This window comes from Phymastichus coffea, unplaced genomic scaffold, assembly GCF_024137745.1.
Source record: "Phymastichus coffea isolate CEN01 unplaced genomic scaffold, Cenicafe_Pcof_1.1 PCOF00151, whole genome shotgun sequence".
Lineage (NCBI taxonomy): Eukaryota > Metazoa > Arthropoda > Insecta > Hymenoptera > Eulophidae > Phymastichus > Phymastichus coffea.
In genome coordinates this window covers 330,973-340,170 of record NW_026706962.1, presented here as the reverse complement: position 1 = coordinate 340,170, position 9,198 = coordinate 330,973, and positions in this window count along the sequence as shown.

Below are 9,198 nucleotides of genomic sequence, written 5' to 3'. Positions count from 1 at the left end.
TGAACACAGAATGATCATCGATTTTCTTAAATTATAATAATAAAAAAACACGTTAACTGAAGAAAATCAAGCGTTTGTACGAAAAATCTCTTCCATAATGCAACGGTCTACATCAACAGGATAAACTGTCTGAACGTCACTTGGGGATGGAATATTTTGCTTTCCGTTGAGACTGAACTTGTGTAGTTGGTTAAGAAAAAAAATAATCGGAAGGAAACAGTCGCCGGACCAGCGGTTTTTTTATGTGCGCGCGCACGCCTGTGTGTGTGTGTGTGTGTGTGTGTGTGTGTATCTACAATCGTTTGTGCAATCCCGTCTGGGAGTTTGCTAAATGTCCAGTTCTCACCAAAGGGGGTATGTACAGGAGCAACTCGTCGGCACACATATCTATGAGAAAAGGAAAAGCATACTGACCAATAGATCCGGTTTAGCGAGTTTCCGGATTCCGGGGGTCATCCGCATACGTGCTAACGTAGTCGTTGGCTCTTCTCCTTTCGCAACCCCTTGACCGCCAGCATGAATGCACGCCCTGTTACCCCAGAGAATCAAGCGCATAAATTAAGTTTACACATATAAATCCGGTTTCAACGCTGGACACATGAATTAACCTGTTGCAGACTCTAAGGGATGACCATCGATATTATGTCCACGTATCATGCCCTTCCGTGATATTTTTTGATAGGATCCAGTGAGTAAAGTCCAGTTTTGATGGGAAAGAAAACCTGATCGTATTCTGTCTATGTATTTCCGTGGGTATATACCCATATGCATATAATGTGCACCAAAAGGCTAACACCAAAGTAGAAGACCAAAACTGAGTAGTTGTAGTCGACATCATTGTGGTGGTCGTCGTCTTCCTCTTCTTCCTCGAAGACTGGACGAACCGGACAGTAGTGGCGAGACCAACGGTTTTTGATAAGCCACGCGTTGCGAACATGCCGAGTGACTACTTCTACTTCCTATAGTTTGCTTTCTCTCTCTCGCTCTCTTATTTTCCGGTTTATCCGGGCACTCGCGGGTTGGAGTTGTCACGACAGAGAACGGCGGAAGCTTCCGGGTAGGAAGACTCTGATTTACGTCTCAACAGCCCTTTTTAGTACTCCTCTCATTGTTCATACGCGTGATATAACTAGTTTTAACTTGAAACAGATGTATTTCATGATTGTAATGGCAATAATTGCATAAGAAACTGAATCGATACATCATAACTGAACGAATTTATCATTTTGAATTAATATTGTTCGAAAATAATGGAAAATAAGAATAACTATTTACCGGTTACCATTTCTTTAATTAATAGATAAAACGTTATCATATAATACAATATTATATTTTACAGCATTCTAATATTAAGAAAGTCAAATCAAATTTTAAAAAAGCTATTAAAAATAATGCAATGAAACATTTTTTCAGAAAGTAATATGATGGTAATAATTATACGGTGTGATTTACAAGTATAGAAAAATATATCTGCTGTGCGTTATAAATTGATTATGTTTAATAAGATGATACAAAAATTGGATAAATCTTTCTCTTATCATAATACAAATCCATAACTATCTTGAAATTCGTGTATTTTAAGGCAGAATAAGCCATAAAAATAATTTTTTGAATCATTTATTTTAAGAAGACATAAATAATTGCAAATTTGGCCTCTCATAACTATAAATCTATATGCTACAAAACTTAAAATAGTTTCAGGAAATAATTTATTTGTTTAATGATTCACACCGGTTATTCATAAAATAGCACAAACTTAATTAAACTTAAAGTTCAAAATTCATTCGATTTAACAAATTGATCGAATTTTAATTGGCTTTAAATATTTTGTTAACGGCATCCGTATTATTACGTATGAATTTACCATTTTATTCAGAATGTTTTAACGATGTGACATATACTACGAACGTTACGAATAAACGTGGTGAAAAAATGTTTTGAAGCTACGATGTAATTATCAAGCTATTACATGAGCTGTAGATTTATACAATTTTTTAAATCAAAACAGAGTTCCATATTGACGTTTTCCCCTTATAAAAAAGTGATGGAAGCCATGTTGAAGCATTTTATTCGTAACCCGATTGGCCCAAATGAAAAAAACCGCGAGAATTTAAATTGATTTTAGTTGATTTTTTATTTCAGATTTTATTTAATTTGTTTTTAGCAAAAAAATAAAATATAAAAATATAATCTTTTATTCATCATTTATGATTATAATGTAGTTCATTGTTTATCAGTTTTATCCCTTACAAAAAGTGATGGACGCCACGTTGAAGCATATAGTGGATCTGATGGCTGAGATATAATTGCGTGATATATTTATGTGGCGGAAAATAAGCATATAGGTGTGGTTTTTATTTGAGATTTTACTAATAAAAATTCAAATCATCATAATTTATCATACGGATAATTTTGAAGATAAGGAAGTAAAAAAGTAGACTGTAATATTGTTTATACACTCATAATATGAAACTAACAACGAAGAAATCGTTTCATACAAACAATATAGGTTGAAATTGTTCTAAATATTTTCTATTAATAATCGAAAATTTGGTTTTTGAATGTGTAAAATAAAAGTTGTAATGTTGCAATTTTTATTTAAATAGTAGAATAAAAGTTTAATAATAAATTAACCCGTTGAGGAAAAAATAGTATAAGATTATATTTATTGCAGTTTTTGATATAATAAATCATAAATTTGAAAACGTGTTTCATCAATAATACACATTTTCCGCTGTGATATGGGTTTTTAAAAAAATTTGAAAAATCTACCCTTGAGAAAAGTAATTTGTTAAATATGTTAATATTGTTATAATAATAAGAAATAAAAATGAAGGTAAAAACGAGTAAAGTTTATCTAAACCTATATATTTTTATTTTCCTATATGAAAAAGTGATGCTGAGTGAAGTAATTTTATTTATGACCTGATTGACTGAATTTCGTCACGTGTGTCACAATTATGAGTAAATCAGTCATAATAATAAATCGAAGTACTTTACATCTATCAATACAAATAAGTATAATAATTTGTAGGCATTAAACTGTAAATGACTTCCACATTCTCTCAATGGCCTAACCTTAAAAAAATACGATAAAGTAATCTTAATGCACTTCAATTGCATTTATTTATTGGACATATAAATTAATTGAATATATCTTTACTGTAAAGTTTAGCTTCGGATAAATATGATTAATATTGAGAAGAATGGTAAATTGATATTTTATATGAAATTCTGCGAATTTATTTCGGTGCAGTCGGCACCGTTAATTTATTTTAAATAAATTTTGAAATTTAATTTATAAATGTAAACAAACTCTCCAAATGATTTCAGATGAACAATGGAAAAACAGTTAAATTAAAATAATATATCTGTTGATATGGAGAAATCCTATGGAAAGCTTGATACCATGAACCAATACGTTAAAAAAGAAACAAAATTAAATTGTTAGGCGCAGCTGATGGTTCTATCCTATCCTTATCCTTGCCTTATATTTATTTTTATTTTTTATTTTTTACATATGTTACATATACTTTTTACATATTTTATTCCTATATTATCTTTAAAAAAAGATGAGTCGCTGACATCCAGCGTTGTGATTTGTTGATGCAAAAATAGAATTTTGAATTTTCCTATACTTTGAAATATTATTATTATTATATATCAAAGAGTGTAAGATTTCTATTTTAGCGATAAATTCAATTTATGAATAATTAACATGGATAATAAACTGCAAGAATGGGAATATGTTAGTAAATTGGTTTAAGAACATAATACGTTATGTTTTGAAATTATTTGTACAAATTGTTAATTTTATAACCATCTGCAATACTACAATCAATATCGTTATGTTAAAATTTGGTAAAAAGAAAAAGAGAATGAATAAAAATAAAGACTACATATTTATCTTTTGTATATTTTAAATTAAAACGTATGCGAACAAAGGAAATTAATTATCAAAATATTAAACCTGTTAAATTAGAAGAATATTCACGGGTGTTTTCATAGTGGTAGCAAAAAGTACACGATGTTAAATGTATTACTCATACTAATATAAGATTGGAACCATAATCGCTACTATTGAATATGTAAGTTTAGTGTTGTATAATAGTATAATAGAATAATAGCATTATTGATCTTAGGCCGAATTAATTTTTTGAATAATTTTTCCGATATATCTTGAAATGAGTAAATGTTCATCGATTTTTGAGAAAAAATGAGTGCATGTTCTATTTTTATTCATCAATAAATATTGACGTATGTAGTCTATTTTAAACAGCATGACTTATAATTCGTGTCCATGAACACGTGAAATCTTAAAGTTGACATGTAAAAGGTTCAAATAATGTAATAAATAATAGTAAAACATTAAAAAAAAAAGCGCGCGAAGCGCGCTAAATAACTCTAGTAAATAAAACTATTGAAAAATACATGGTTTCTTAAGCTTTTTCTGAAAGCGTTTAAATCACAAGGTGATGAGTGAGTCGATATATATATATATATACCATGTTAAATCTTAGCACACAAAAAGATGATCTGTATAAATATATAACACAGTTGTTTATAAAATATCCCACTATCGTTGATAGGAAATAGTAATCAGCAGGTCTCTGTCGTAAATAGCATGAAATATTCATTGCATAGTCAAGATAATTAACGTAATTATACTGAGGTGCAGAGCATTTCGAGGAGATACATAGGTACATACATGCGCGCGTGTGTTCGTACCCACGCACAAAAATTATCCGCTCAATTTTTTCAGTGCGGTTTGTTGTTTTCGTAGTATACGACATTCTCTCTTTATCAGAGCCGCATTATCGCTCTCGCAAGGGTTAGCCTTCCATAAGTAATATTGACTGCGTGCAGTAATTAACGACTACTTTTCTTTTTCTTGCGATAGCTGCATGTAACAACCTAAAATGTGCGGAGAAGAAAGGAGTAGAGAGAAAGAGAGAGCGAGAGAAAGGCCATTAATTGTGCGAGGTACATTTAATTCGGGAACACGCATGCTCTCGTCTTATCATCACTGGTCCCTTCACTCTTTCTTATTTGGTCGGCAAATCTTGTTGAGAATGGTGACACAAAAATATATATACTTGAAAATGTACGTTTTTATTACGGTTCTTCACCGTCTATACGTTCATTGGTCGAAACTTTTATTGGTGAAATTGAAAATTTGATAATTCAGTATGCATTAAATATCTCTATAATTTTATCATTCAAAGTTTTTTTATTATATTATAGTTATGAGAAATTATTAGTTATAACGAAATTTTTATCATCTGAAATGCTGTGTTAAAAAATCATCAAAAGTCAGAAGTTTCAAAAACACGATAAAAAATATAATATAAATTCTAAAAACATTAAAGTTTTTATATAATCACATTCTTCACGATGTATACTAAACAATATACTTCTGTAGACGTTTACGTTTGTAATAAATGCATTTTCAGAAAAATTTTATAATATTGTAACAATGTAACTGAATAAAGTCGAAATCACTGTTCAATATTGTATCGTGATAATCTGTCTATTTACATTTTTTACTGTCTACTTCGTTTACTCAAAGCTAAACTTTCGTATAGAGTAAAGTTCAGTTAATTTCCTTATCAGGGGTACTAGACGGTTTTTCTTTTGAGGTTAATATGACCAAAAAAATCAATTCATATTAAATTTATGCCAACTATACCGATACACTTTTTCACCATTTAATCATCTCTACAGAAATCTACAGTATTCCAGAACACCCATGCTATCCATCACAGCTAATCACGTGACTATACTTCAGTCAATAAGATCACGAATAAACTGTCAGGTAATAAAAAAACGAATAGAGAAAACGAATAACTTTGTTAGGTTCTATTTTTTATAAGAGATTTACTTATGCGCTCAAACAGATTTATAACATAATTTACTCTATTAACACTGACTGATAAAAACGAATACTTACAGCAAAAGTATGAAAGGTAAAGAAAGGTTTCGTTCCATATGGTTAACATATATTTCATCACTTTCTTGCAAAAGACGCATTTTACCACCAGGAGTCACATAGATAAATATTAGAAAATGAGTATTTTATGCATCCTAGTAAAAAAGTATACAAATGACAAAAAGACTGATAAGCTAACAGCTCGTATTAGTTAAACTCTCCTCTAATCGGAATTGAATTTACATATACTACAAACTTACCAACATTTTTATCTTTCTTTTAGCTTCTATAATATATCACTGTTGAGCTGCGGCAATTATATAAAGTCAAAATTACAGTAGCTTTTGATGAATAGTCAAGGACTTTTAGGTCCAAGGGCATGTAATAAAAAATAGCAATTCGTTAGAGCATTTTCTATAAATCATCAGACTGATGTTGGAATAACTTGTACATTCACATATTTTTTCACAATAACAAGATAAAGGTTATAATTATTTGATTATTTAGGGAAGCGTATATACATGTACGTACGACGACTAATGATAATTATGTAGTCCAGAATTATCTAATGTTAGCTTTGTCTGTGTCTAAAGTTTCCCACTTTGTTATTATTATTAGTCTATATAACTATATTAATAACATAAATAAATTAAATATTTGCAATCGCAGAAAAATTTCACTCGCAATCGGAATTGAACTCCGGATGCAAGGGGTTGCTCGTTAATACTTAATCAACTACGCTATTGCAACACTTAGAATTACTGGGCAACTTTTAATATTGAAGTTCCAGTGAAAAATTTATAACTTTGAAAGATAATTATTAAATAACATTATCTTATTGATTTATAAATTAATTTTTCAAAAACTATCGTTGGAAATATTAACAGAAATATTTCAAAGTAAATTACAAAAATATTTTAAGAAATTTTTCTAAGGTATAATAAAATATTTCCGGAAGCAAAGGCTATAATATGTCACTGCAAAGTTTCTAAAATCTGTCCAAAATATTTTGGGGAATTCTTTGCAAAAAATTACTATAATTTGTCTGAAACATTGAACGGCAATATTGCACGATTCACTTCTGCTACGTGTCACCGATGTTATACGGAATGTTTCTATAAGCATTTTCAAAGCATTTGTCTAAAATATGCTTAGCAATGTTTCTGCAAGATTTGTGTAAAGATTGTGTAAATAAAGTAACAATTGAAATATTTCAACAAAAATTTTGTAATAAGTTTCTGAAATATTTATGCACTTTTTCCACAAATTATTTCTACAATAATTCGTGGAATGGTTTGTGAGAATATTGCAACAATGTTTTTGGAATATTCTTATACAATATCGCAGAAAAACGTTTCTGATAGTTTGTGCTAATGTTTCACAAAACATTTTTATCGCATTCCAAAAATTTTTCATGTCATGTGGGAAGCACATGGGGGAGCCATTAATGTAAAATATCACAAATAGTTCAAAACTTGAATCAGATTATATCAGAATATATAAATCATTTACAAAAGAACAAACAAGATCATTTGACGTGGATCTGATTAATAACAGTAAAATAGTGAATCAAGTAGTAACAAAAATGTTAATGGTGATAAGACTGATTATTTCAAAATCGATATAAATGAATGAAATATATTGTGAATTCAAGTAGTAACCAGTCCATTACAACAGATGATGTGAATAAAATTTCATTGATTTATGGATTGAGTAACAATAAAACAATACAACTATTGCGAAATGTATCCGCTCTGTCTTGAACAATCGCAAACTGATTGAACGTAACTTCAAATACAAACTGCGAAGTATCAGTAAAGTTTCAAATTCTTTTTTTGACGTTAAAAATCCACATTTTTTCGGTAAAAAGCTACCGTGGAAGAGCCAGTAATTTATTGTAATAACCTTGAAAATCTAATTCACAACGTTTTGGAAAAAAGAAAATATAATAAGGAAGATGTTATGTTGAAATTCATATGGCGGAGGTGAATTCTTAAAAATACTTTTATCAATTCCATTACCATATAAAGAAAAAACTGCTGTTAAAAATGAATCAAAACTAAGCGATAAAATTGTATCGAAAAAGCTTACTTAACTAAATTAACCAATTTTTCTGCTGGTTGAGCTGTTTCCTTTGCACTAGATGCATAATAAAAAAAGGGGTTCGAACGAGTGAAGGAAAATAAAGATAATTCATGATGTTTTAAATAATTTTGAGGACTGAAAAAAGGGGACTAAAAACTAAAATCTGAAGCAAAATGAAAATTGTATTGTAAAAATCCTTGATTTCGCATGATGAAAATAAGTATGTTAATGACTTAATTCCAACTTGTGAACCACATTTATTAATTAATGTTATGAATTATATTCATTATACTATTACGCATTAATTCACAGGAAACCAATATAGTTATAAAAAATCAGTCCATCAATAGTGGGTACAATTTTGGCGATATTCACTGAATATACAAACCGTACCATTTTATGTAACACATAACAACTGCGCGTATATTTTCAATCGTGGAATGAATGGTGGAAAGGTTGAGGAGTAAACGAACAAATTTTTATTTCCCAAAATTATACATAGCATTATTATACAGATTATTGTTGCCGGAAATGAGTTATGATTGATGCCACTTTCATTTAAGATAACAAATTTTTAAAATTAATCAATTTGACCAATTAGAGCATTACTTTGACAGGCCGCAGATTTTCTTCTCATTTGCTATTCCAACCACTATACATGGCTTTAATATAAAATTGTTTATAATGTCTTTACACATCTACTTTTCACTCAAGACTCACTAAAATCGTATATTGTACAGCGTGAAATAAGTGAGCCATTCCACCACGGGTAAGTTAACCCGTGAGAGGTATGACCCATATTTCTCCCAAGTAGTACATAAAATTTTTTTGTATATCAAGATACTCGCTGCAAAACTATATAACTTTTCTCACTGAAATTCGAAAGCAATTGCTGTATCTCTGTTACGGTTGAAAAGTGATTCGTGTCATCGCAGTATTGCGCATGTCTTACGCTTGAAACGTAGCTAACAAAAAACAGCATAAATGCGTATGCGCAAAACTTTTTCCACTCATGACCAGGAATACAATAATTTACGGGCAGATATCAGTAAGCAAAGATGTCACTTTGTAGCGGATAATGCGGAAGAAATCTTTTCCAAAATGTACTAAAATCTATATAATAGAATATTAGCATATATATTATACATCTCCAATGATGGCGGCTAGAAATAATAATCGGTATC